The sequence below is a fragment of the Triturus cristatus genome, chromosome 4_2 (assembly GCF_964204655.1).
Source record: "Triturus cristatus chromosome 4_2, aTriCri1.1, whole genome shotgun sequence".
Lineage (NCBI taxonomy): Eukaryota > Metazoa > Chordata > Amphibia > Caudata > Salamandridae > Triturus > Triturus cristatus.
The window spans coordinates 33,630,887-33,658,882 of NC_140586.1; the positions used below are offsets into that span (position 1 = coordinate 33,630,887).

At 48.8% G+C, this 27,996-nt stretch overlaps 1 protein-coding gene across 1 annotated transcript in view; it reads left to right on the plus strand.

Moving 5' to 3' along the window:
• Positions 1-21,494: 21,494 nt before the first annotated feature.
• Positions 21,495-27,996, plus strand: part of LOC146832872 (E3 ubiquitin-protein ligase DTX3L-like) — a 218,381-nt gene continuing 211,879 nt past the window's right edge. Inside the window, exon 1 of the mRNA XM_085600296.1 lies at positions 21,495-21,709. The gene's annotated coding sequence lies outside the window, so the exon portion shown is untranslated. The remainder of the gene's footprint in view (positions 21,710-27,996) is intronic.

Consider the following 27,996-nt stretch of genomic DNA (forward strand, 5'->3'; position numbering starts at 1 on the left):
TTACAACCAGATCCATAAGTTGATTTAACTTGTCTTGACAGTGCTCATTATACATTGTTAGAATCCAAGAAAGACCTGGTATACATATTCAGGATATAAAATAATCATTAAAATCATTAGTATGTAAAACCCAAGCCACCCTTAACAGCCCCACAATAAAACGAATCAAAGATCTGTCCTAGTATAAGACACCAACACATTTAGCTCAGCTTCAGCACTTCAATCAAGCATATTGTGCATGAGCGGGCGAATGGGTAGACATATGAGATTATTATTTAAAAACTTGAGAAAAATAATTTAAAAACATGATAAAAATGCTTGTCATGATTCGCCTGTGCCCACAGGAAATATTTCATGAGTTCACTGGAGAGTTTTTGAATATACAAATCCTCCACAAGCTGGACAGATGTTGGTTAGTATATGATCTGTTTTATCTATAGACTTTTCTGCTATCTTGCATATTGAGCCCAATATCCTGTGCAGTGTCTATAACAGCTCTGGCACCAAGGCATGGTCCTCCGGATGAAAGTTCACATTTTCAGGTAAGAAAGCTGAAGCAGTAGATAAACCGATTTAATTTAGATGATCATGTCCAATAACCATGTTATTAATCGGTGTACTTGAGTGTCACCACCCTTAGAGAACCTGTAGCAGAGGTAAGAGGAGGGACTGGTCTAATAATGGTTGGTGTAAAATAGTATAATTATGCTAGAGTCTACTGCATTATCCAGTGTTTTAGCCTTTAAAGTTTTGCATTGGCGACAAACTCCAGAATACCACATTCACATTATATTTTTGGGTCCTTTCAACTGTACATTTATTTCATTTTTTTGTGGCAAAAGCAATTTTAATGGAGCACTATTTACAGCCAAATATTTCGTTTTATGAAAATGGGCATTTTAGGGAGGTTTCCTGCTAGAACTCCTGAGGGACTTGTGGTTCTTTTATTAGCGTTGGGGCCTTGACCATTTGTCACTTCAACCAAAGCTATTGTTCTTGGGGACGCTTTTAGACAGTCATTATTGCAGAGTAAATATATAGCTGTCAGGTGAGCTCTCAGCTCAAGGCTGTTCAATCAGATGAGCGAGGTTAGATCACAACTCCTTCGCTTCCGGGTCCTAACTTCCGGCCTCCATGGTCTCCAGGCTCCAGCTACATTTCATTCACAAATGGCCTCACTCCAGATGCAGACACTGCTGTGCGAAATTTCTTTCAAGAACAGTACGAGTATGAACTGAAGTTTCTGGTGAAAAACAAGAAACAAACAGAAATCTAGGAGTAGCCAGTAATTCTAATATGATAAAACTCATGACCTCTGAAATAAGACTAAGATAAGAGCACAATCTACTTCCAGCTGCTTTTACAGTCTTAGGTGGCCTTCAGATCTTTTTCCTATCTTTGCCCTTGGCAGCCACAGCCAATCCGTGCAGCCATCTTCTGAGTGCTCCTCAGATCAAACTCTCCGGGTTCGCAGGAGGAAGCATGACAGGGCAGTAGGCAACGGTTGATATGAAAGCAACAAAGCACACATCTGGAGCCGGGTAACCTCCAAGCGGCTGGTTTCTGAGAGGACAAGGGTGGGACACGATAAGGTCCATCTGCATCAGCAAGAGGAGGAGTCCTATCATTACATCTCCGCTTTCAAAATCAGTTACACCTCCATCCTTTATTAGGACCAAGAGGTAAAGGGAGCAGAATCATGTGCTCTTTTTAGGTCTCGGCTGCGAAGGCTGCGCTTGCGCAGCTCCGAGATTTAATGTTTTTCAGAAGAGGGGCTTGAACCCGCCCCTCTTCTCCCCTCTTCTCCATTGGCTGGCCTCTTAAATGCTGGTCAGCCATTGGAGAAGAGCTTTGTCTCTCCAAAGAAGCCCCGTCTTTTTCGGATTCAGGGGCGTGTTTTTTACTTTCTTTCTCTCCTCTGGAATGTAAACATTCCAGCCAATGGCAAGAGGAGAGAAAGAAAAACACGCCCCCGAATCCGAAAATGCCGCTGCGTTTCTCCAAGGCATTTCTGCTTGACCTCGGAGAAAGGGGGTGGTGTTCATGGCGTCATATGGCTTATAATGAGGCTTGTTATGTTGTGGTTCGTGTCTTTTGCTTTCCCCAGAGTCCTTCGTTTATACATGTCCTTCATGTTTGCTTTGCCCATGTCCCTCGGTGTTGCTGTGCCTGAACATGTTTTTTGCTGTTCTTCGAGTCTGTGTCTATTTAGCGTTCCTATGCGTTTATATTTTCCATGCCTGGGTTAATTTGTGTTGTTTTCCATCTTTCTGAGTGAGTGAGTGAGTGAGTGAGTGTGTGGTGTGTGTGCGTGTGCGTTTGCGTGTGCGCGCGTTGGACCCTTCGTCTTTGCCGTGCTTGAGTTTAACTGTGCTTCGTGTGCTTGAGTCCATGTGTTTGCTTTTCCTGGGTAATGGTGTTTGCTCGCAGACTGGTTTTCTTGTGTGTTTGCAGTGCCTGGCTTCCTGTCTTCAGAGACCCATTTCTGTTTGTTGTGTCGCGATCATGTGTTTCCTGTTCCCCACTCCTTATGCGTTTACCATTTCTGAGTTGTTGCCCCCACCCAAACACACACACACAGTAGACCACACAACTTATATCTGATTAACCAAGCATAAATTTACCCTTGAACATGTGTTGAGAAGGCCGTGTTCAGGCACAAAGTAAACGTCACAAAGTTTAGAGAAATGAAGGGGAAGGCTGGGAAGTCATTTTTGTAACTTTATTTACTGCCGCGGTAAAGCATTTTGAATTAAAATCAAGGCAAAAGGACCGGTAAAAGGTAAAGAATTAAATGGTTTCAAAACTTCCGACTGGATTGGCACCTGTTGTGGCGAGTGTTAATATATATTTTAGTCCAAGTCAGAAAATGTGCTGGCCAACTCGAGCGTGGCTGTGTTTTTTTTGTGAATCGCGCTCCCGCCTCTTGTTTTGTCTGGGAAGGTTGACTCATTCCTGTCAGGCTGGCACCGACAGATCCGCGATGAATCCCTCTTTATTCTATTTTCTCGCTGAAGTTTTACCATGAAACATAGGGGTGCTCCCGGTGGAATCCTGGGCCTGTCTTCGGACTGACCTGTTTATTAGTTTGCGTTAAGCTGCCACGAAACAGCACATGCCACAATTAATAAAATCTTCATTCTAAATCTGCAAGTGGAGACTTCTTAATAAAAGGACATTAACGTTGTGAACTTGCTATTCAGTGGGTAGATGAAGTTCGGGGGCTAGTTACAATTTGAAGGCGCATTTACATTTTACTACACGGGCCTTCATCTACGGCGGGGGCACGGAGCTCAGTGGGCGAATGCATCCACCGGGAATTGAAATCCTGACGGGGCCTCTCAGCTGCTCATCCTTCCGGGCTCTGGGTAGCAATGAAGTTCTATAGCGCCGTGAGGTCCCAGCGCTCTTTATATGGTATACACATACACCAATTGGGTAGTAAGTAGCGGCGTGGAACATTTTTATTACGTGTATGTGAAGTTGCATTTCGGAAGAGTTGACTGTGGCCCTTTTTAGGTCTTGGCTAGCGTAGGTGGCTCTGTGTGGGTGGCTCTGTGTGTGTGGGTGGCTTTGTGTGTGGCTCTGTGTGTGGGTGCAAATGCAATACGTCTCGCATTTGAGAGAGATTAAGCTATTGACATTGTAAATAACAATGCCGTTTCTTTAAATGTTTTAAAAACATTAAAAAAAATAATGTCATGAGCAATTCCAATAGCTCTAACTTTAACAATGCCGAGACCATTGCATTGTAAATGCTTGTTTTCTAAGGGCACCCACTTCCATAGTCCCCTTGTTCAGCAGAGAAAGTGTATCCGCCTCCAAAATGGAGGCATGTGCCGGAGAGCATGTCCTTCTGGAAGGAGGGCAGTGGTGAGGGGGAGACAGGAGAGGGAGGCCAACGCCTTTGAGGATATGCTGGATCATCCAGCGATCTGTTGTGATGGTCTCCTAATTGGTGGAGAAGCAGGAGGCACTACTGTATACCAGGACAAATGTTGTACAGGAGGTAGTCAAAGAGGTTTTGAGGAGGCAGAGCAAGCAGAAGATGGTACAGACTGGAGTTGCTGCTTTTGATCGTATAGGCACCCTTCAAATCCACTCATCTCAAATAAAGCAATCATCTGTTCAGTTTGGAAGGCAGTCGCTGAAAGGACTGTTGTGCCATGGAGTACCCCCAAAAATTTGAGAACTGCTGGTGGAACTGTTTAGCCAGAGAGGCTACGACCAGCGAGGGCTCTGTGGCACAGCTGTTTTTTAATTTCTCAAGAGAGGAGTTGAGGTTTTGTGAAAAGACATACTCACCACAAATAGCATATTCTTTAGGTTTGCTTTGCTGTAGAGGACAACCAAGGGTAGCGGCACGAGGTAAAAGCGGTGGCCATAGGGGAGGAGCCTAGCGCTTGACCAAGATGGCCGCGTGAGCTTTGAGCTCCCGAGACCCTCGTGCCCTCCGTCGTCTATCCTGTCTATAATCCTGTTTGTATGCATGGCAACGTGTAGATGACTTGTCAGGGAGGCGATTGATGCCACCCGAGGTCGAATCGCCCACCGGGAACCGGAGTTATGCATGGCGGAAGATTGAGGCCTATCTCCGAGGGATGCCAGGGGCTCGAGTTGGCAGGATGCCCGACCTCTAATTGAACAACAGCGGCTAGGCGAGGTGTGAACTGCCGGACGGAGGTCCCTATCCTTTCACTTTCTCGCCCTTTGTCTGCCCAGCCCAGGGAGTGCTCACGGCTGCTTTATTATCATTTGGACGCTCTGCATGCCACACTGGCGACCCATCGCAAGACGGAGCACTCCTGATCTCTCTCGCTGAGAGAGGGCAGTCCTGTTTGAACCGACTTGCTTGAGCCCGCCATGTCGGGCAAAGCAGAGGTGGACCGGTCGAAGCCTAAGGCCACCAGGCGGGGAGCCTATACTCAAGCCAATAATATGGACCGCTATGCCCAGCAGAAGGGGTCACCGGGTGCACCGAGCCAGTCCCCGGACACACAGAAGACTGCCTCACCGTTGGCCCCGGAGCTCTCACTGCAGGATGTCATGGGCGCGCTCGACGGGCTGCAGACTTCGATTGGGAGACAGTTTGATGCCCTGGCGCACAAGGTGGATACCATTTTGGTGGATGTTAATCGGATCCGCGCGGATTTGGGCAAAACAAATGAACGGGTCAAATCCCTGGACATCAAGACCACGGGCCTCGCCGATGATGTCTCGGACCTGCAGATCGAGGTCCGTAAGTTGCGGACCGAGAGTGATCTCGCCGCCCGTCGGCTGGAGGACTTCGAGAGCCGGGCCAGGCGCAACAACGTGCGCGTTATCGGGGTCCCAGAGTCCTCGGACGAGACTTCCGTGGACCTGCTCGTGGAGGACTTGGTGCTCAACCATCTGCAGCCTAAGGGTCTAGGGAAGTTCTTCGCAGTTGAGAGGGCCCATAGAGTGCCGGGTGGGTGGCCCAAGGTGGGAGCCCCACCGAGGCCGATTGTCGCCCGGCTCTTTCATTTTCGAGACCGGGACGCTATCCTGCAGGCCTCGAGGGTAACGGGCCCGGTCCCCTTCCAGAACGCGTCGGTGAATTTCTATCCTGATTTCACCCAGCAGGTGCAGAGGCAGCGGCAGGGCTTCCTGGGGGTGAAGAGGAGGCTTCGGGAGAGGGAACTGAAATACGCCATGCTCTTCCCTGCCAGACTACGTGTGGTGTATGAAGATCGAACATTCTTCTTTGAGTCGCCTGCCATGGCGGATGAATGGCTGGGCGCTTTGCCTCGACGACGCACGGAAGAGGACACTGCCGTAGACGGGGACAGTGGCCGGGATGAACAAGGTTGATGTCTTCGGACCCGGACTGACTCGGACTGACTCTAGATAATGACTTGCAGTAAATACGGAGGTTGTGGGAGGACGAGGGGAGCTCTTTCCTCCCTTAGGGTACTTTTTGTAGATTTTGGGTTTTGTAGGGCGACAGGCACACTGCAAGTTGGGGGGGCTTTGTAAGCTGTAGCAGAGGTGCAGGGTGGGGGGGGTTTCCGGGATTTTGGGTTTGTTGTTGGGGGGTTTGTTTCCGCAAGGCATAGTGATTATTTCCAGGACTGTTCCATGGTGGCTCTTCGGGTGTGGGGTGGGCCTCTTTACGTTTGGGGATGGGGGGTAGGGGTTTAAGTGTTATCAGCTGGAATGTTAATGGTTTGGGGGATCGCATTAAGCGTGGGATTGTTTTGCAATTCTTGAAACGTCATTGCCGGATGTTGCCCTGCTGCAGGAGACGCATCTTATAGGTAATACGTGCTATGCTCTGAATAGGAAGGGTTATAAATTCATAGCTCATTCGGGATTCTCCTCTGGGTCCAGGGGTGTGGGCATCCTAGTCAGAGCCTCGCTACCATTTGAGGTGGACTCCACCATTGTTGATGATAGGGGGAGGTTTGTGGCGGTGGCGGGGCGGTGGGAAGGAAGAATTTTGGTTTTAGTTTCGGTCTATGTCCCGCCGGCCCTGCAGGCCTCCACGTTCACAGATCTGGGTAGGGCCTTGCTGGATCTCCCGGGGGGTATGCTTGTGGTGGGAGGTGATTTCAACGCTGTTGGCTCCGGTATGCTGGATAGATACCCGCCCAGAGACACAGGGGGGGCTCAGAAGTGGCTTCCAGACTTTCTAGACACGCTTGGCCTGATAGACTGCTGGAGGCTCCGGCACCCCACACAGAGCCAATACACTTTCCACTCCGGGGCGCATGGTAGCCTTTCCAGGATTGATTACCTACTCACTCTGGCTGCGCATGCCTCATTGGTGTCCGAGGCCAGGCACATGGCGCGTGGTATATCTGACCATTCGCCAGTGTGGGTCAGGCTGGATCTAGGTCGGGAGGGAGGGGGAAGGGTGGCCCCTATCAACCCTTGGTATATCCGAGACCCCAAGATGCGCAGCGCGCTGGTAAAGACAGTAGAACATTTTTTCAAGGACAATCAGGGATCCGTGGACTCGGCAGTGTCGCTGTGGGAAGCATTTAAGACCGTGCTGTGAGGGGAAGCCCTCTCCCTTGTAGTGGCTGCCAAGCGGCGGAGAGATGGCGAGGTTTTGCAGGTTGAGGAGGAGATCGCGGCTTTGGAGGGAGCGCTGGAGGAGGAGGTTACAGAGGCCTCACTGCATGAGCTGTGCTTGAAACAATCCGAGTATAAGGACCTGGTGACGAATGCCGCTAAGACCCTCAGTAGGGAACAGCAGGGCCGTCTGTATGATGTTGGTGATAAGGCCGGGAAACTCCTGGCTTGGCTGGACAAAAAAGAACGGGTTAATAGAGTAGTGCCGGAGTTGACGGGAGAGGGGGGAGAGGTGATTGTGGAACCTGAGAGGATTGTACAGTGTTTCTCTGACTATTTCCGTATGGTTTATGCCTCAGTGTCGGACAGGCCGCCCGAGGACTCGCGTGACCTCCTGCGTGATATCGCATTGCCCTGTCTCTCCGATATAGATAGGGACGATCTAGATGGTGACATAACGGTTGATGAGGTGGCGGGGGCTATCCGCGCGTTAAACTCGGGCAAGGCCTCGGGTCCGAACGGCTTGCCGGTCGACCTGTACAAGCTGTTTCCGGATAGGGTCGCCCCTCACCTGCGCGCCATGTTCGTGGAGGCGCGGGGGGGTGGGGCCCTCCCGTTGGATCAGCGACTGGCGACGATTGTGGTTATACACAAAGAGGGCAAACCCCGAGATAAGTGCGCCTCATATAGGCCTATCTCACTCCTTAACGCAGAGCCGAAAATTCTGGCTAAAATCCTGGCGACCCGATTGATTAGGGTACTCGGTGACTTGGTCCACCCGGATCAATCCGGATTCATCCCGCACCGAAACACAGCGTTAAATCTTCGGCGCTTTCATGGTGTAATTGCCAGGGCGGGCACGCTGCGTGAACCAGCTATTGTGGCGTCTCTTGACGCCACGATGGCCTTTGACACGGTGGAATGGGCATATTTGTGGGCCGTGTTGACCAAGTTCGGCTTTGGCCACGGTTTTGTGAGCTGGGTGAGGTTGCTGTATGAGGGCCCTCTTGCGAGTGTGGTGGTAAATGGCCGGGCGTCGACTCCGTTTCAGCTTGGGAGGGGTACTCGGCAAGGTTGTCCCCTGTCGCCATTGTTGTTCGCCCTCGCCCTTGAGCCGCTGGCTGCGTGGATACGTTGGCACCCGGATATACGGGGACTTAGATGGTCGCCTGAACACGAGGACCGTATTTCGCTCTATGCTGATGACATCCTGTTGTATCTTGCCTCACCCAAGAAATCACTTATAGTGGTCTGTGACGTACTCACATCTTTCGGTAGGAACTCGGGTCTCGTTATCAACTGGAGTAAATCGTATTTGTATGTTCTTAGTGGCGAGGTTCCACCGATCCCTCGAACATGTTCGATCCAGGTCGCTCAGCAGGGCTTCGTGTATCTGGGGATCTTTATCTCCATGGACTCTACTGTGCGATATGAGAGGAACCTGCTCCCCCCCCTAGCGCGCCTGAGGCGGGATGTGGAAGGCTGGCGGAGGCTGCCGCTCTCCCTCGTTGGGCGCGCGGCCCTGTTCAAAATGATGTCTCTTCCCCGGTTCCTCTACGCACTGCAGAATACTTTGGATTGGGTACCGGCCAACTACTTTCGGGAGGTCGAAGGCCTCCAACGAACGTTGCTGTGGGATGGGCGGCCGCGAATAGCTATTGCAAAGTTGACGCTTCCATGGTACGACGGGGGTATTGCGCTTCCAGACATCCGACGGTACTATTGGGCCACCCAGCTGAGTGCGATTAATCATGGGTTTTATGGCCCTGCCCTCAGCCCTGGGTATGCCATGGACAGGTGGTTGCTGCGTGGTGGTAACTATTACAGGGCGTTGTACTCGCGGTCCCTGGACTCGTCCCTCACGGGGCCCACTGGTGTGGCGGTGCGTGTGTGGAAGATGGCAACTGACTCGCTGGGCTGGAAGGATAGGCTCACCCTCGCTACCCCGCTGTTTGAATCTGAGAGACTGGGTAGGCTTTGGCACACAAAAGGCTTTGACAAATGGGACTTGATCGGCATCTCCAGGGTCGGAGATGTGCTGATTAAGGGGAGGGTGAAGTCCTTTGAAGAGTTGCAGAAGGAGTATGAGCTGGGGCCATCCGAGTTTTTCCGCTATATTCAGGTGCGTCACGCCCTCCGATCAGTCCTCATAGAGGGTGAGAAGGTGCCTGAGTCCTCTCCTTTGGAGGACCGGGTCCTTGATGGCCATATGCCCGAGAGCACGATCTCGCTCATCTATAAGAAACTGATCAACGTCCGGGCGGACATGCTTCTGGGGCTGAGGGACCAGTGGACTAGGGAGGGCCTCGAGTTGGATGACGAGGATTGGCAGTCTGCTGTTTCCTCTCCTAAGGAGGTGGCGATCCCGTCGCGTCTGAGGCTGGTGCAGCTTAAAATACTGCATCGAGTGTATGGGACGGGGCCAAGGCTGGTTCACATGGGATTCTCGGAGGACGGCCTATGCAGGAGGGGATGTGGTATGGTGGGTACTTTCCTGCATATCATTTGGGAATGTGGTGTCATTACGGAATTCTGGAGGAGAGTCCATGCAGTGATGGGGGAGGTGACGGGCATTGCTATGCAGCCGGAAGCGCGGTGTTGCCTCCTGAATGTCTGGGGGCCCACTGACCACGATGAGGCACAGACCCAATGGGTGACTCTGGGTAACATGGTCGATAAGAGAGATATCGCGCGATTGTGGGGCTCCGCGGGGCCCCCCACATTGACCGCGTGGAAAGAAAATATGGACTGGAGTATGCTAAGGGAGAAGACGGTATATTGCGCTAGAGGCCGCCCTCGGAAGTGGCACGCCATCTGGGGGCGGTGGAATCAATACAGGGGGGGAATATGTCTTGCCCCTGATTTGGATCCCCCCGAGGAACAGCTTTCCTCCTAACCTTCTTTCCAGCTCAGTATGGTTAATGGACTTCTTTGGCCTCTGCTGTCCCCCTTCTTCCTCTTTTCACAGTACTGTAACTGGTAGATGATTGGGGTCCTGCCTCCCCTGGGGGGCTATCACCATGGGCATTCAGTGTTCTTGCCTTGCTGGGGGTTGTTGTGTGTTTTGTGTTTATTTAAAAATGGAATCTTTGCACTCCTCCTTCACTGTACTGTGGACGCGTCTCTGTTCCTCTTTATCGAAGCTGCCGAACCTCCGGGTTGTCGGCTGAATAGCTGTGTCCAGACTTTTGAAAATAAAGGTTTTTTAAAAAAATAAAATAAAAAAAAGCGGTGGCCATAGATCATGGCACTGAGTCAGCAGAATCTAGGCCGCACCTCAGGATTTATACAGAGGCGTCCAAGTCATCATTGACTGATACAAAGAAAGACTTTTTAGTGGGCTCTGAAACATTGATAATTGTACGTTTTGCTCACTCCCATAGAGCACTGACGGAGCAGCCAAGAAGGCCGATGGCATTTACAGTGCAAAAAGTTAGTTTGCCAAATGAAATACCTTTTTGGGCCCATATAATCAAGCTGCTTCAATTTGATCTGCAGGGGGCGTAGAAAAGGCGTTGGGGTTCAATTTCGTAGAAGAGACTTTAACCACCAGGTTCTCCGGAGATGGATATGAAAACAAAAAATATGGGTCAGAAGGTGCACTTATTTGACATTGTGCAATTAGTGCATTTTCAGACATGAAATAGGTTTCTCGTAGGCATCCGGTACCAGCTCCAAGAGTGCCTTGTCAAACGACAGCAGAGGGTCTGAGACACAGAGGGATAAGGGACGTCCCAACTAGAGATGTTCTGAGGCCACTCGCATTTTGTAGATCTAGGTGAAGAGCAGCATCTGTGTTGTACGTGGGTGGAATTTGAAAGGCTTTGAGTTATCATCCTCTGTATAGCAAAAGTCTTTGTCAGGTATAGCCTGACCACTGGAATCTGATCTGAAAAGTGGTATCCTCCGGGTGGAAGTCTAGCCCCAGGAAGATGCTCCACCAGATGTTCAGGATCAAAACAAGTAAGGACCTTTTTTGCCACCTGAATGAAGTATGCTACCTTTAGGCTATAGCTGTACCACAATCTGCTCCAAAACCAACACCAGTGATGGCATTGCAACCAGCTTAGAGCCTCTCCACAGTTTTAAAGGTGGGTGGTGGTGGGTTCAGAGATGCCAGAGGTGGCAATCCTGCAGGACTGGGCCCAGCCTTGGGGAGTGACCCAGAGGGCAATGTGGCCATCGTGAATATGCACAACATGGCCTATTGAAAGGTCTCGACCTGCTCAGGTTCAACAGTTGGAGTCAGAAATTCCGGCTTTATCTTTTCCAGTATCAGAACTGACCCTGATGACGAGGAAACATCTCATTGAATCCCTAAATGGGGCAGAGGTGCGTTTTTTTACAGGACGATCTCATATGAGATCTTACCTGTCAGGAGATTTACTTCAAGAGGACAAAGACAACTTTGTCCTTAGTCAAAAATAGCTTAGCCACCAGCTTTCTGTTGGACTTAGGGTGCATTCAGGAACAAGAATTTCAGACCAAGGGATCATGATCAGATCTAAGACATCAATTACAGACGTCATTTGGTTTTAATAAAGACAGTTTGTAGGGCATCTGTGGCATGGTTTAAACTCCAAAACCTTAGGAGGAGACACTGACTTAGACTATGTACAATTTGAGGAATTCAATCAAGGAAACACACAGAGAAGCTCCAGACTCCTTTCGATGAGGTGCAGAAAACCAGGAACTGATGCCAGTGTGGCAAATGGTGACTTTTATACCCAGATTCCATCACATCCTTGGCAGGTGAAGTCACAGTAGGAGTTGTGTGGTGCTACCTAGCAACAGTGGTCAACTGTTGCTAGGGTAAAAAGGTTCTGGATCTATGCTTGATATTTACATGGTGAGGAATCTTCAGGAAGAAGTATCCATCAAAACAAACGTACGCAAGAAATAAAACAAACACCTTTTCAGTATTGCTAAACCAACCTAACTAACAACTCCAGTTGCCTTGAAAACCACATGCCAACTATTTGCCTGGATAAGGCACAAAGATTCAGAGCCACTATTCAAATAGCACAGTGTTTATGTCCCAAAATCTGATCTAAAAGGAAAATTCATGATCAAATGGGACACCTTTGATACCATTTCAATTAACTCCCTAGTAAAAATCGTTAACAATCTGCAACATTCCCCTCTTGATAAATTTACTATTACAGCCTCGGAATTCTCCCTTTGGTAAATTATAGGACAAAGTAAAAAAGTGTATTTAACTACAACAAATATAGCAAAAATAGTGTAATGATTAATATTATAGAAAATTGATTTTATATATTTATTTTAAATGTAGAAAACATACTGCTTGAGCAGTATTAACTTACTTTTTAATGTTAATGTTTCATTCTTTTTTTTCTATTTAAATATATTACATGAAAATTAATTTTCAGAAGTTTAAATTAAAAAGTAAATTCCCACTTAAAGTAATTTTTTGTTATGCATTACAATTAATAAAAGTATAGCATTAATTCAAAGTAATTTAATATTTTAATAACATTTAATCTAATATTAATGTTTAAATTCAACAAAGTGTGTTAAAATATTTTGTAATTAAATAGTAAGCAATTTCTTTTTACATATTTTTTTAACTTAAAATTATATTCACATTTTAAATAAGGTAATTTTTTTTAATAACAGACTTTATTGAGTTTTTCAATAAAAGACCCGGGAGGGTCGCATATACGCATTGGACTCTGTAGGATGGAACCCACTGCCATATGAAACAGAACCATGAAATACCCCCACCCACCCCAGAATTACATCAGGCATCATATACGACAATACATCTTCATCTCTACGCTCTATCATATACATTTTGACCATACAGTTGAATTTCATCATCCAGTAATTGACCAGCCAAGTTGACCGGCTCAAATACAATGCCCCAATAGGTTGCCCATCGTTGCCAGATTTTGGAGTTCTTCTGGGAGCAGCCCCTGACCTGGAAAACAAAAATCTCCAAAGCCATACAATAGTCCATCCTACTCTTCCGCGCACCAGCTGATGGCGGCTCATTGTCCTTCCACTGCCGAGCTATGTCCCTCTTCGCTAATGTAAGCCCCAGGAACAGTAGATGGCGCTTGTACTTATTCCCCCCAATACCATCTGGGCTGTGAAGAAGGAGTTGCTTGGGGGCGTGCGGGATGTCCTAAGCCAGGACCACATGTAGGCATGACATCACTCCTCTTCAAAATCAGGCCAATACCCCACAGCTCCATACAGTATGTATAAATGTTTCTTCCTCGACCTTACAGCGCAGGCACAAGGGAGACACTATAAGACCCATACGCCATAGTCGGTTTTACATATAGTAAGCTCTGTGAAGATATTTAAGTTGGATGAGTCATAAGTGAGACGAGATCGCCGCATGCCAGTGGGCCTCCAGTGCCTTTGCCAGTCATCGTCATCTAGGTCCTCAATGTCGGCCTGCCATTTTGCCCGGAGCGCGGGGAGCATCGTGGAGCTGTTAGTGACCAAGGATTGATATATTTTGTTGATTTTATGTTGACCCAGGTCACCCATCAGCAGATTGCCCTCGAGCGGACTGAACTCCGGGAGGACCGACAGGTCCTGCAAATAGGGGGATATAGCATGTCTTAACTGGAGATATGTATTTTAAAAAAATGGCTACGATGCAATGTGTAATATTCCTGGAGCTCCTGAAATGACTGAAGAGTAGTGCCACGCACAAACTCTCCCAACCCAGAGATGCCAATAACATTAAATAGTTAATTTATTTCAAAATTATTTTATAAGGGGTTTTACTTTACGTCCCTACCTCCATTATTTTCTATGGTAGGCCGTTGCAGTACCAGTGATTGTCCATGTGTGGTGTTGGACTTCAGCTCTAAACTGGAGCAACTTATGACTATTTAGGTCCCTTCTTTGCTGTAGTAACTTCAGAAATGCAGTTTGTGAAAAGCAATATGCTTACTCTTTCAGTGGCGGCTGGTGGCATGCATAAGTGGTGATGCAAGCAAATCAAGCATTTTGAACCACTGACAGGCACTGTGAGACAGTGAGAACACCTTTAGGGTCGACACCAAAGTTCTCAATCATGGATTGTTATAAACAGTGGAGCGGACGATGCGGCGTGCCCTAGATGCGGCGCTATAGGAGCAGAGCTAGGGCACATGCTTTGGGACTGCCCTCACCTGCGAGAATACTGGAGGGAAGTGGGCGAGACACTGGCTGAAACGACGGACAGAGACTTGCAGTATGATAAGGCGGTCTGTGTCCTACACTGGTTCCCCCACACGCCCAAAAACAAGACCACAAGTAAACTCATAGACATGGGCCTCCTCCTGGCAAAAAGGGAGGTGACGAGACTCTGGAAGTCGAAGGCGGGTCCCACACATAGGAGGTGGTTTAAGGAACTGCAGAAATGGGCGGCGAGTGAAAGTACGCTCAGATATCAACTGGCGAGTCGTAGAGCTGATGATAGGGCGCTAGAGACGGCCACGGAGTGGGAAATGTTAGTGCAGGCCCTGCGCAACAGCGCGGTTGAGGAGGAAGTGGAGCCCTCTGATCCTGATGATGGTCCCCAGACAGTTCCACCCACACAGACACAGTAGATAGGCATTTATTTCTGATACGTACCCAAGACCACATGTCACGGCCGAGACCAGTTGTAGGCGAGGGCACTGGCGGGTGGGGTGGGAGGGAGACAGGGGGATAGGGGCTGGGGAGGGGAAATGGTTGGGTGGGGGAGGAGGGGGGGTGAAAAGTTACAAGCGGAACATAGGCATCCCATAATGAGATGAACAACTGTATGGGGGCACAGGGTTACGTATCAGGACCTACATGTTATCGCTGCCCGGCCTCTGGGATGTGGGCTTTCAAGCTGTGTATGGGAGCCTTAGGGCCAGAAGGGAACGCGGCACTGGCATTGGCGGTGCAGGATCTTTATGTATGTGAGCTGACTATCCTATTGTTCTGCAAAAAAAAAATGGATTGTTATAAACAGTGTTTATAACATACTACGACTGAGAGCTCTGGAGTTGCGGCTGCACACAGGCTCGTTATAAACAATGTTTATAACAGACCACAACTGACAGCTCTGGAGTTGAGGCTGAAAGCAGTATGAGTTTCTCACAGTGCCTGTCAGTGGGTAATTAAATGGAAAATATATGTATTTACCCACTGGCTCACCTTCATCGGCCCTCCTCTGTGTTTTTCAGTCTGTCAGGAGCACGTGGTTTCAGAGCCAACTCCCCTGGTCCCTCCAGATGCTGCTCTCATGGTGTTGAAAATGTTAAGCAGAAAGAGAGAAGCAACAGGATTGGTTGCAGCGGACGGCTCAACACTACCTCAGGCACTGGGGGCATGTGTCTGCTCTCCACCCTGCTGTCTAAGACAGCTCAGGTTGGAGAGATTTGAAGTGTGCATGTCAGGCTGGCCATCGCAAGACAGCCGACTAAAGTGACATGCACACTTTAAACTGGAGTGGGCACCACTTCTCCCCTGCTGCAAATCAGCAGCAATGGCTCTGCCCCACCCTGACACTTGTCTTGGGCTGGGAGCATTGAAAAAGAAATGGTAATACATTCATTTTATTTTTCAACTTTGCAGCGTTTTCAGCAGTGGGTTCAACGCTCCTCCACCCTAATGGAGGAACTGTGGCTGTACTCTGGGTGCATGTACCTCCCTAAATGCCTACTGTTAGACCCGGCTTCCTGGGCACCAGGGCACTCAGGGGTTACTGCGCTCCAATCACATCAACTTGAGTGTTCCCTGCTGGTGTCCTTGGGCCACAGTCCTAGTGGACCCAAAATTGGATGGCAAAGAACTCCTCTCTAGCACTTGACTCTCTCAGGGTAGTGAGACAGAGCAGTCTAAGGCTTACCCAAGGAGGTGAGGTAGGGTTAGACATTCAGATTACAGTGCACCTCCATACTACCAGCTGATAAAATCAATGTCCAGTCAGTGCTTTACTTTTTATGAAAGAAAAGCACTTTAATACACTTAGGAATTATACTACACATAAAACTAAGCTAAACAGTGAAAAACAGATGTCTTTACAACCCTCTGGCCCCAAACAGTATTACAGCGCCTAGTACTATAAAAACACCGTTAGTATAAAGACACACAATTAGCATTGCATCTTACAGACCATGTTTCACAGGGTTGCTCTCATTCGCTAGAGCCTTGATACCAATCTTTGGATTGAAAGGCTATAGTTTCAGCATATGATGTGAAGTCAAAGGTTCTTGATCAGCCCCATAGCCCCCACCCAAAGCAACAGAAGTGCCCTCCCATCCTGAGTGAGGACACTGCCCTAGTGGTGTCAGGAATCTGATCACAGGTGCCTGATGTCTTGGTACAGTTTACTGGAGTCCCACTAGTCCAGTAGTGTAGGAAGGTGGAATCTGACTAATGGTTGCCCCCAACTTTTTGCCTGGTATTTGAGTGGTTTTTGACTAGTCTGGCTGGGATCCTGCTATCCAGGACCCCAGCCTATCTGCTTTCTCCCTAAAACTGATGTGAGTGCTCTAGATACAAACCTAATTGGATGCTGGGCATGCCCTACCAGTCCCTTGTAGATGGTACCCTAGGTACCCAGGGCATGGGTCCCCCAGTAGGCCTACCAGGGCTGCAGCACTTATTGTGCCACCCTGGGACAGCCATACAAACTGACACCACCAGACCACTACTGTAGTCTGGGTAAGGTGGTGCTAGCACCCCTTACAGGGATATAGGTAACCTATATCCCACCCCATTACAACACATATGCTCTCATAGGTCACCCCTATAGCAGGCCCTGCTAATCCTACAGGGCAGGGTGCTGAGGTGTGTGTGAGGGGGGACCCCTACATGAGTAGGGCCTCTCTGCAACCTTCGTAAAATCGTTACTGGGTTGTTTGTAGTGTAGCCATACCATATACTCTAAACCGCATTATAAGTCTATTGCGATATCGCGATAACTTGAGAATGGCTACACAGAACCATATCGTGTTTGGTGTCAAACATGTAGGAATCATACCCCCAGTCCAGCCATGGGCATGAGGGTACGATTCCCCCTTGCTAGAAGGGCGATATGGGAAAAGCAGTAGAATTTAGACACCAATTTAAAAGTGCACAAGTTTCACAAAATGGCTACTGCCCGCCACCTACACGACCCTGGCTGGCTGTTGCTGGGGAAAACCCCAGCCTCGCCAGCTGGACAATAGGGCTCCTGTGGCAGGGAGGTGCTAGCATCTCCCCAGACAGGATAATGTGGATTGGAACAGGGTGGGTGCACCAAATGTCCTTTCAGAGTTGCACGTAGGCAGCTGCAGAGACCTAATTCTGCATACACCGCTTGGAACCGGTTCAGGGGCATCCTGCCCCTCGCCCAGGCGGGAAACACACAAAGGGGAGAGGGTGTAGCCACCCTTTCCCGCCTCACCAGCCATTGGTGGACAATACTCTGGACACTCCCCTAATCTTGGGGATAAAGGTGAATAACGTGGCCCCAGAGTCTCAGATTAATTTGGAACTTTACAGAACCGACCTTCGACGAGCTGCTGCCCAGCTGACGGAAGAAATCTCCCTTGGGATAAAGGAGTTACCCCCCTGCTTGGCAGGCACCTGAAACACTGCAAGTGACCCGGTTGGAACTTCGCTGTTCTCACGAACTTCGACAACTTCCAGAACCCTGGAGGTGGGTTTCCAGCGCATCCCAGAGGCCAGTGAGTGTGCTCAACGAGTTTGGGCACCGTGGACCGCGTGGGTGCCGAGATCCCCAATACCCCGAGACCCCGGCCTCTTCTTGCATAGCACACGACCCTGACCAGTGGGGGAGTTGTGCTCTGGCCCGTTTACGAGCCAACCACTCTACAGCAATTGTGCCAAAGACCAGTGCCCTAGCCCCCTCCGGTGGCCCGTGGGTGCCCTTTTACGCACTCCAAATTACTGCCTCCCGCGGTCCCTTGTCTCTCGACTTGTGGGCCCTAGCGGAGGTCTATCTTTGAAAACAAGAGTTCCCCTGGTTGCTCCAGGCCTGCTCTACCGTCTCCTCGAAGGAGACCTCTCCCAGACCTCGTGGGTCTGCACTGTAGCTGATTTGTTTATTCTTCATGGGTTGCGGTTGCCAGGGCTTAGTGGATCCAATCCGGACACTAACACCGCAGCGACCCTCAACCGACGTGGGACAGTCGCCCTCTGGAAGCTGGCCTTCCTTGAAGTCTCCCGGAGCCGGTGGCTGCAGATCCAAGCCACAGCACCTCTCACCTGAAGCACCCGACATCGAAGGGCTCCTTGCTTTGAGCCTCCTGGTCACTTGCCCGTGACCCAGACTCTGTCCCCTCTGCTTTCAGGTTCTTCTCTACATTCTTCACATCTTTGATCTTCACGGCATCATCGACGCTTTTGGCTAGCAGAACTTTTGACTATTTTCCCATTGAAAATCAGCCCGCGACCCGACAGCAGAAACGACCTATGCACCCGGCTTCCCTGGGGCAGGTAACAGTGGTACCTCGGTACTCTCGGGGTTGTGGGCATCTCAAAAGCTTAAGTCTCAAGTTTTAACTTTGTACTCCTGCTAGAAGTATTTGTAATCTGTTTATTTCAAACCGCGACATTCTACACAGGCTAACATTGCGATCCCGATAGCAGCTCTTTGCACTGCACGTGTCTCCCGTGGGTCCTCTTCCTCATAACTGTGGGTGGATTCTGAAGGGGCAAGCGATCCTGAATGCCCTAGGCATTGCCTGTAAAATTGTTGTGGTTCTTATACCACTATTTTAGTATATGGTTTGGTCCCCCCCTGGGGCCCATTGATTACTGTGCTATTTATTGTGTTTTTAAATGCTTGTTTAAGGTGTAACTTTGCCACTACCCACATAAAGTGACTGTGGGATTCTGTCTAGAATAAATACATATATTTTATATATATACCTGTGTGGGCTACTCTTTCATTTGGTTATTCAAGAGGTTATTATGGTAAAACAATAAGCTTAACACTCCTTCAAGACTTAGCCTGAAGGCTGCTCTCCACAGCTACCATTAGGATAGCTTTCTTTAAAGGTTGTCTTAAACCTATCATCAATAAGAGTCGAATTGGACTGGTGCAAGGTGTCCCTATAATTAGGAACAGCATATGCCAGGCCAACTTCTCACAAGTAGCCACTGGCTAGCTCTAGGAGGGTAGTGGCTGGACAGAATGCCAGTTCACCTTGATACACCCAGAGATCACAAAAAGAAAGGTGGGGGCCTGTTTCACTGGCCTCTATTCCTAGCTACTGCTTGTACAGGCTCCCTCAGCGCAGGTGAGGAGTTGAGGGAAAGTGATCTCACCTCTAAGCACGATCAAGCTTCCCCTTCTCTGGCTCCCTTGATATGCTGCAAGCTTCCTTTCCACACCATCTCCCTTGATGTGCTGCAAGCTTTCTTTCCACACCAGCTCCCTTGATGTGCTGCAAGATTCCTTTTCTCCTTGCACAGCTGTTTGCGATTTTCTTGTTCAATAGTGCCCGCTCCACAAGTCTCACAGAAACAGCTGGTCTTCTCCCATGCTGCTGATGCCCTGGTTCCTCATTGAACTCTTCGCAGCAGAATCCATCCATCATAGAGAAAACGTCCTTAAGTTTCAGATGCTGGGAGCAAGTGTCTTATCTCCTTCACACTGCGGGTCATTGCTGGCTTCCTTTGGACGGACTTGTTATGGCCGCCTTTTCAATAATAAACCAGTCTTGAACAGCAGCTGACCATTCAGGCCAGACTTTTATCACCTCTGATTGATAGGCTCATCCAATCAGAAGGTCTGCTACTTTTGCATCCTGATTACACCTCCAATCAAAAACCCTTCATGGTGTGTTCAATGCATGAGCACAGCATGCCCAAATAACCTACTGTCTTTCCTGGTACCAGCCTGTGCTATTCCCTAAAGAGGAATTTAAATTAACTCCAGACCAGGAGGCACTGACCAGGGGGGAGTCCTCTTAGCAGAGTTAGTACAGCTAAACTCAGATAAGAGCTGATTGTCTACCCCAGCCCACCAGGCCTCTCCAAGGAAATGGGGAGGGGAACGGGGGGAGCTGGGATGTCCAGCAGAACAGCTCGCGTTCCACACACTAGCTCAACTCACCATCCCTTCCCTGTACACCCACTGGCTCTCAAACACACGTCCGGTAGACAAAGGCAACAGGACCCCAGGCAAGAGATAGACTGCACAGACTTGATCAGGAGGGTGGCTAGTGACTCACCACTCCTGACTATAGATTTATTGCTGCCACCACTATCAGTCTACCACAGCCTGGGTAGAGACGGCAGTAGCCACTCTTTGAAAAATAAGGGTGCACAAGGCATGCCCCCTTGCCCTCAGAGCCAAGCTCTAGGGTCTCAATCCATGTAAACAGGCAGACCCTCAGTGTGCATGTATGATTGTCATGCTCACTGAGATAGGGATCTAGAAACCATACAGTAGCTTTTGAGTGACTTGCCTGGAGATTAGCATAAAGCAGGGGAAGCACTCTCGCCAGAGACATGCAGAAGACTTCCCGCCCCACACCTGCTTAAACCCCTCCTTACTCCTCTCTAATCTCCTCCCCTTTAGCAGTAAGTATTCCCCATTTTCCAGCCACTCTCCTCTGTCCCTTCCATGTTTACTTCTGAAACCTATACTTACATGTATGGACACCCTACAGTCTGGGCAGAGATCTCTTCACAGAAAAAGATAGGAGAAGCGGAAACGGAACTTGCGCATATAACTTTGCACATTGCATTTTGGAGTACATTTGCAGCACTGTCACAGTATACAAAATGACGTTTTTGAATCGGCCCCAGAATTACCAATGTCCTCCATTCCACTCTATGGATTTCATGTTTCTCAACTGTAGTCTTGTAACATCCTGGATTACTATATCCTTACTGGCAAAGCCAATACTGGCAATCAACAAGCATGCACTTATAAAATGAAGTTCAATTAGAAAATATGAATCTTCTGATGGCCAGCGTTAATATTTAAAGCTTCCTTGGGTATTTGATGTCCTAGTATGAAGGTGCCCTAAAATGAAGTACTCAGGGCAACAAAGAGCATCCAAGCGGGAGATGCACCACAAGTTTTTTTTCTTGATTTTCTCTCGTTTAATGAGTTCTTGAAAAACGAAAATGCAGGAATAGATATATACTCATAATTTTAAAGTATGTGAAACCATTTGGTGTCGTGCTTTCCATTAAGCACCTGGAAATCATAAGGTTGTCAATGTCGACCCATCGGCAGCGCAGCAAGAAAATTGAACCCTAGTAGAATGAATAGTCCTTGCAAAATCCATATCAGAATTTGCATTTTTATGGTCTTAGGGGACTTAAATATCAGGCTTTAGGGTCCCCTCTCCTTAGATCGACAAGTATTTCTTAGCGAAGCTGGTTGGAGAAAATATTTTGAAAGCAACAAAAGCCATAAAGCCTGCCGTTGCACGCGCTAGCCTTTTGAGCGGTGTAGTTACAAAACACAGGAAGATCCTCTCATTCCCGGAAGTTCAAAGTGTAGACCATAGCTTTCACTTTCGCTTTCTGTATAATAGAAACGCTGTCAAGGAATGACTGCGTCCGGAGACAGCAGACGAGGAACCGAGTTTTGCTTCAGGCGTGGCCAGAGCAGCAGACGAGGAAGAGCGTTGCTTCAGGCGAGATAAAGGGCACGGGGGCGAGAACTGTCCAGAGATCCGAGGAAGTCCCGAAAGCGCAGGTAAGTGCTGGGGAAACCGACCTATGGTCGAGACCGTGCATTACAAATGAGAGCACAGGGAGACACAACAAGCTCGGGAACGGGTATTGCGGGCTACAGGCAGGGCTGCCAATTGGCTCTCGGGATTTAGCCACGCTTGGCTTCTAGCCAACAACTATTTACATGGCGGGATGTTTTACTTTATATTTAAAATAAAACTTACAAGCCACAAAATACAAGAATTCACTTTGAACTTGACTAAGAAAAGAGAATAGTAATGGCGGAAAGTGTCACGCATGACGTGTCCGCTTGACAGCTATTGCACGGGGAACGCAGGAGATCCTTTGGACGCGGGGCCATCGTACCTGACAATCTATTCTAGGTCCTTGTGACACATTAAGTCGCCCTGGCGTTTTAGTCGAAAGTGCTTTGCACTTAGGGTGACCAACTGGCATGGGTGCAAATTCAGGGCGGCGAGAGTAAAAATGCAGGACAAAAGTCAAAATTCAGGACAAAAATTCAGGACAGAAGGTCATAATTCAGGACAAAAATTCGGGGCAAAAGATACATTTTGCAGACACATCAGAGGATGTCATGCAATATCATATATGTAAGTAAATAGACAAAGAACATAAGTACAAGTCAAACAAAGTTTATATTAGGTTGAAACAATCTTGTACTTCACGGTTTTCCAGCATGGGCGCAGCTTTGAGCAACTGTGCAAGTATTTTTGTTGTATTTTATATAATCATAATCTATGTATATGGTTACTGCACTGGGTTGTCCAGTCTGATATTTTGTTTACAGTTCATGGTCCTGGTTCATGCATCGGGTAATATACTTGGGAGAGTCTGGGGTGGGAGCCAGCCTTTGAACCCCTTGTGGACCCAGAATGTGGGTCTGTGTGGACTAATCTTGCTTTGCTTAGGGGTTCTCTTCCAAAATCCCACTGGCGTACTGTACTAGTGTGTGCTGCTTTTTGAGTGCTTCTCTTGCGAGGCTTTGCACTTTCGCCATTTCCAGTAAATTTGTTTTCTTATGTGGCTAGCATGGGTAACAAATGACTAGATGAAAATATTTGTGCAGCGTCACAGGCACCCTTCTAAAGTTATTGGCGCTTTGGATGTTTGCTTGCATTTACCTATTTTACAGCCGAGGTGCTGTAGCTCAAAACCCGCAAAATTCGGGCCACACTGGCAAAGTGCTATTAACTGCTCTGAAATCTTAGGCCAACGATCTGTCATTGCTTGGGCTGATCCCACCAGGCTATGAAGTATCACTCAAAAGGCAGTAATCAGTAAACGATCCCCATGTGTTGCAGGCTGGTGTGGAAACAAAAGCAATGTCCCGTTGTTGTGTTTTGCAGCTTCTTTTCTGTGGTCCGCAGGTTCCACTGATTCATTTGTTCATTTTTAGGTCTTGCTAGCTTAGGCTGCGCACATGCGCAGTCTCGCTGGTGAGATTGAATGTTTTGGAGATTTTTCAGTAGAGGGCTTTAAGCCCCGCCCCTCTTTCCCATTGGCCGGCGTCACCGTTTATGCTAAACGGTGGCCAGCCATTGGGAAAGAGCTGTTGGTGACGTTTTCGCTCGGCTTTTCTGCCGTCCCACTTGGATGGCCACGCCAGCTTTCCTTCTGAAGTAAAAGGTTTCTTATCTTTATGGGGCCAAACACATGGCCCCATAAAGATAAGAAACCTTTTAGCAGGCGAGGCCGTCCAAGTGGGACGGCAGAAAAAGGCAAACGAAAACGTCATGGCGAGCGCTTGTTAACCAGCCAGTTGAGTGCACAGGTTTATTAGGGAAATCATCAAGGAGTTTTAAAAACCGAGTACTCCTCAGTTTCAGAAAGCAAAAAAAAGCCAGAAAGTTTTAGTGGCTGATCTAAAGCCGGCTCCGGACGTGTCAGCGTGTACCCCAGTCGCGTTATCGCGGACGTCACATCAGAGAGGGCGCGTGAGTGCGCGAGCGTAGCATGTACTCGTCATTTCAAGGTACTTCCTCAGCTGGCTCGAACGTGCTATTGATTGATGAGCCTGGGCCCTCTGTTTACAGACACACTTGCAGTGGATGCTTTGTTTCCCTGTGAGGTGAGATGAAGCAGACAGTCCGTCTGATCCTCGACAGGTACACTCTGCGCAGGCACGTTGTAGGGTGAGATTCAGGAAGGGGTGTCGGTGCTTGACGGAGGTGCGGGCTAGATGAGCGGCAAATGCAGTATGCTTCAACCAATGACTGCTTGGAGGTGGTGAGTCGGCTGCGAGCTTTCTGGGCTAAGACTCCTTTACCTGCAGAGCAGAGGACGCTGGGATTTGTAGTCGTTTTTTGGTAACACTTGCCTTTGTTCACCTGTCTGGCTCAGCTGTCACTTGTATTATAGCCCTCAAGTTTAAGACGTACGTCTCATTGTACAACTGTTTTGGGTAAAAAGTGTGCGATGGATGCTAACAAAGAAAGTGTGTGACCGTGGAGCTAGTCCTTTGTCTTGACCGGTATTTTTCTTAATGTCACATAAATAACCAGAGATGTGCCGCAGGTGATAGATAACAGGACTGCTCGAATATAGCCAGTTGCTAATATGTAATTAAACAAATGCAATGGATTTCTTTCACTTTATGTACTATGGACGCAAATTATTCACAACAACCTTCATGAATGCTCAACAACTAATGTCTCGAGCATGGTCAATTACTCCTAGAAAGCTGCTGGCTATTTCTGTTCGCGCACAGTTGCAGCCATGCTATTTTTTTTTAAAGATGATCTTCATAACACTTGTAATAATAAAAACAGTAGCTAACATGGCTCAGCTTTTAAGACGAGTAATATTATTTTTAATGTTTACTTATTTTCTCTACCCATTACCAAGCGGTTTACTGTCGGAGAGAGGAAAATGTTCTACTAACTTCATTTTCTTTTCAACCACCTATTCTATCTTCGGCCTCGTCCAAGTCAGTAGAATCAAACAGGCAGTGATGTAAAAATAATGATCGTGCTTGGTTTACTCACATTTCCTATTTCTCCTACTTCAGCACAGAAACTGGGTCGAAGGGAGTGATCAGCAAAATGGTTCCCATGGTCTTTATTTGCTGCATACAGATTGTACAATTTACAAAAGTTTAAGGTATTGGCATTGTAAATGACAATGCCTTTTATTTTTAAAACCAAAACATAAATAAAAAGCATTGTCATTTACAATACCAATAGCTCAAACTCGTGTAAATGCGAGATCAAGTGCATTGCAAATGCTTGTTTTGTCTCTGGTTTGTGTTAGGGCTCCAGCTCAAGCATTTGCGGGCCTCTCTGAACTCAAGCAATAAACATGAGTAGTTTGCAGGGCAGACTGGAGAAACCAATAGCAGCTTTGAGGGTGTCCTAAAATAGCCTCTGCAATCTCTGTGATTTCACTGACTTTACCTAGCTTAAAAGAGGTGCATCTCTCCTCCTCAAACTATGAGCGAGGATAGCAGTGCCATAGTACCCCGTCACTTCTCCTGCCCGGTCACTTCTCCTGCCGGGTCATTGACCTGCCCGTCGACTGCTCCTGTCCCATTACTGCTCATGCCTGGTCCCTTCTCCTGCCCGGTCACTGCTCCTGCCCGGTCACTGCTCCTGCCCGGTCACTGCTCCTGCCTGGTTACTGCTCCTGCCCGTTCACTGCTCGCTCCTGTCCCGTCACTGCTCCTGTCCCGTCACTGCTCCTGTCCCGTCACTGCTCCTGTCCCGTCACTGCTCCTGTCCCGTCACTGCTCCTGCCCCGTCACTGCTCCTGCCCCGTCACTGCTCTTGCCCCGTCACTGCTCTTGCCCCGTCACTGCTCTTGCCCCGTCACTGCTCTTGCCCCGTCACTGCTCTTGCCCCGTCACTGCTCTTGCCCCGTCACTGCTCTTGCCCAGTCACTGCACTTGCCCAGTCACTGCTCATGCCCAGTCACTGCTCATGCCCAGTCACTGCTCATGCCACATCACTTCTCCTATCCCATCACTTCTCCTATCCCATCACTTCTCCTATCCCATCACTTCTCCTATCCCATTACTTCTCCTATCCCATCACTGCTCCTGCCCCGTCACTGCACTTGCCCAGTCACTGCACTTGCCCAGTCACTGCTCATGCCCAGTCACTGCTCATGCCCAGTCACCGCTCCTGCCACATCACGGCTCCTGCCCCGTCACGGCTCCTGCCCCGTCACTGCTCCTGCCCCGTCACTGCTCCTGCCCCGTCACTGCTCTTGCCCAGTCACTGCTCTTGCCCAGTCACTGCTCTTGCCCAGTCACTGCTCTTGCCCAGTCACTGCTCTTGCCCAGTCACGGCTCTTGCCCAGTCACTGCACTTGCCCAGTCACGGCTCCTGCCCTGTCACGGCTCCTGCCCTGTCACGGCTCCTGCCCCGTCACGGCTCCTGCCCCGTCACGGCTCCTGCCCCGTCACGGCTCCTGCCCCGTCACTGCTCCTGCCCGGTCATTGCTCCTGCCCGGTCATTGCTCCTGCCCGGATGCCGCTCCTGCCACATCTCGGTCACTGCTACTACCAGGTCATTGCTCCTACCCGGTCACCGCTCCTGCCCCGTCACTTCTCCTGCCCCGTCACTTCTCCTGCCCCGTCACTTCTCCTGCCCCGTCACTTCTCCTGCCCCGTCACTTCTCCTGCCCCGTCATTTCTCCTGCCCCGTCATTTCTCCTGCCCAGTCACTTCTCCTGCCCAGTCACTGCTCCTGCCCAGTCACTGCTCCTGCCCAGTCACTGCTCCTGCCCAGTCACTGCTCCTGCCCAGTCATTGCTCATGCCACATCAACACTTTTTGCCCTCCCCAGCTCATGGCGCTTGCACCCTCATCGTGCCATTATTTTTTTATTAATACATTTTATATAGTGAAACATTTGGCAGTTAAATAAGTTTCAATGCGCAATTTGTAAAACATAATTAATCACATAGGCGAAACCAATGCATTACCAATGCTTGTTTTTGCAATCACCATCTTGGGTGCAGAACAATAAAAACATAAGTCTCAACATTTTGTGCAACATTTTTTTTGTTGGGTGAAAAAAAAAAAACATGCGCTGGTGGCTAGCCTTTTGGCTTTGTCAATGCTTATGTTGTTTTGTTAGGATTTGTTTAAGACTAGATTGTTGGTGAAGTTGTTAAGGCCCTTGAAAATATATATTAAAAAATATTGGCTAAAAGCAAAACCTTTTGGGTCTCAGAAAGCATGAATTTCGTAGCCTAGGGTTTACACTTGGTTGCAGAGTTTGAGGATCTAATTTCTCTACGGCGAAATGTAAATGTTCTCGAATATCGCATTGCAGTCTAGTTGTGTAGCTATGCAAGACTGCATTTTGCTGGGAAACACGGTTCAGAAGTAATGTCAAATACTTAAGAAAAAAATAAATATGAACTGAAAAAGCAACGTGATCCAGTAGTAACATGCAGAAGTATTTTGTCAGCACTGGGGCAAACAAGATTTGCTTTGCTTTGATGTGGGTGGTATATATTTAGGATACTGTGATTTATTTACGTTGGGCTATCAGTGAACAACATTGGCCGCCAGTTGCCCACAGTACTCTGAATGGCGAAACCTTCTCTGTAATCAGTAATTGCAATCTACGGGCTCCAAGTGAGTCACTTGCCTCCAAGGCACTCCCTTGCCACATGTTATGTTAAAGGCAGACGGCCCATTGTCATTCTAAAAGTGATAATCAGCCTCCATCAGAATGACAATGGGCCTGTCCACAGCCTGTGTGAGGTCGGGGAGGGGCTGCTGCATCCTGTGGAGTTCAACAGAGAAGTGCGAGCTGGCTCCAAGAATGTTAAAACTCTTGGGGCTTCTCGCAGGGGAACAGCACAGTTTGCTGTAATTAATCCCCTAAATTACAGACAAAAGGCGTCCGTAAAAGGAAAAATGACGGACAACGGACAGGACACCCAAATTACGGACGGTCCGTGAAATCTACGGACGGTTGGTCACCCTATTTGCACTTTGGGGTTTTGAGGCCATGTTTGCAATGTTAAAACATAACTTCAAGTCCCACAATTGAGAGAGTATGTAGGTTAATAGTAAAGGTGGGCAGAGAACTCTGCTGCGCGAAGTTACCCAGCTAGCCCCGCTCCCTGACCTGGTCCCTGCTTCTGAACGCAGCCAGGCCCGGGAGAGCCTCCCTGGGCCCTGATGGACCCCCGTCCCCAGCGACCGGATCCTCCGATGGCTTGCAGGACCGGGGTGCTCCCGAACCCCAGGGCCCGCCGGACGGAGCTCGAGCCCCGGGCCCGGTTCCAGCTTCCAAACCCTAGCCAGGCTGGGGAGAGCCTCCCCGGGCCCTG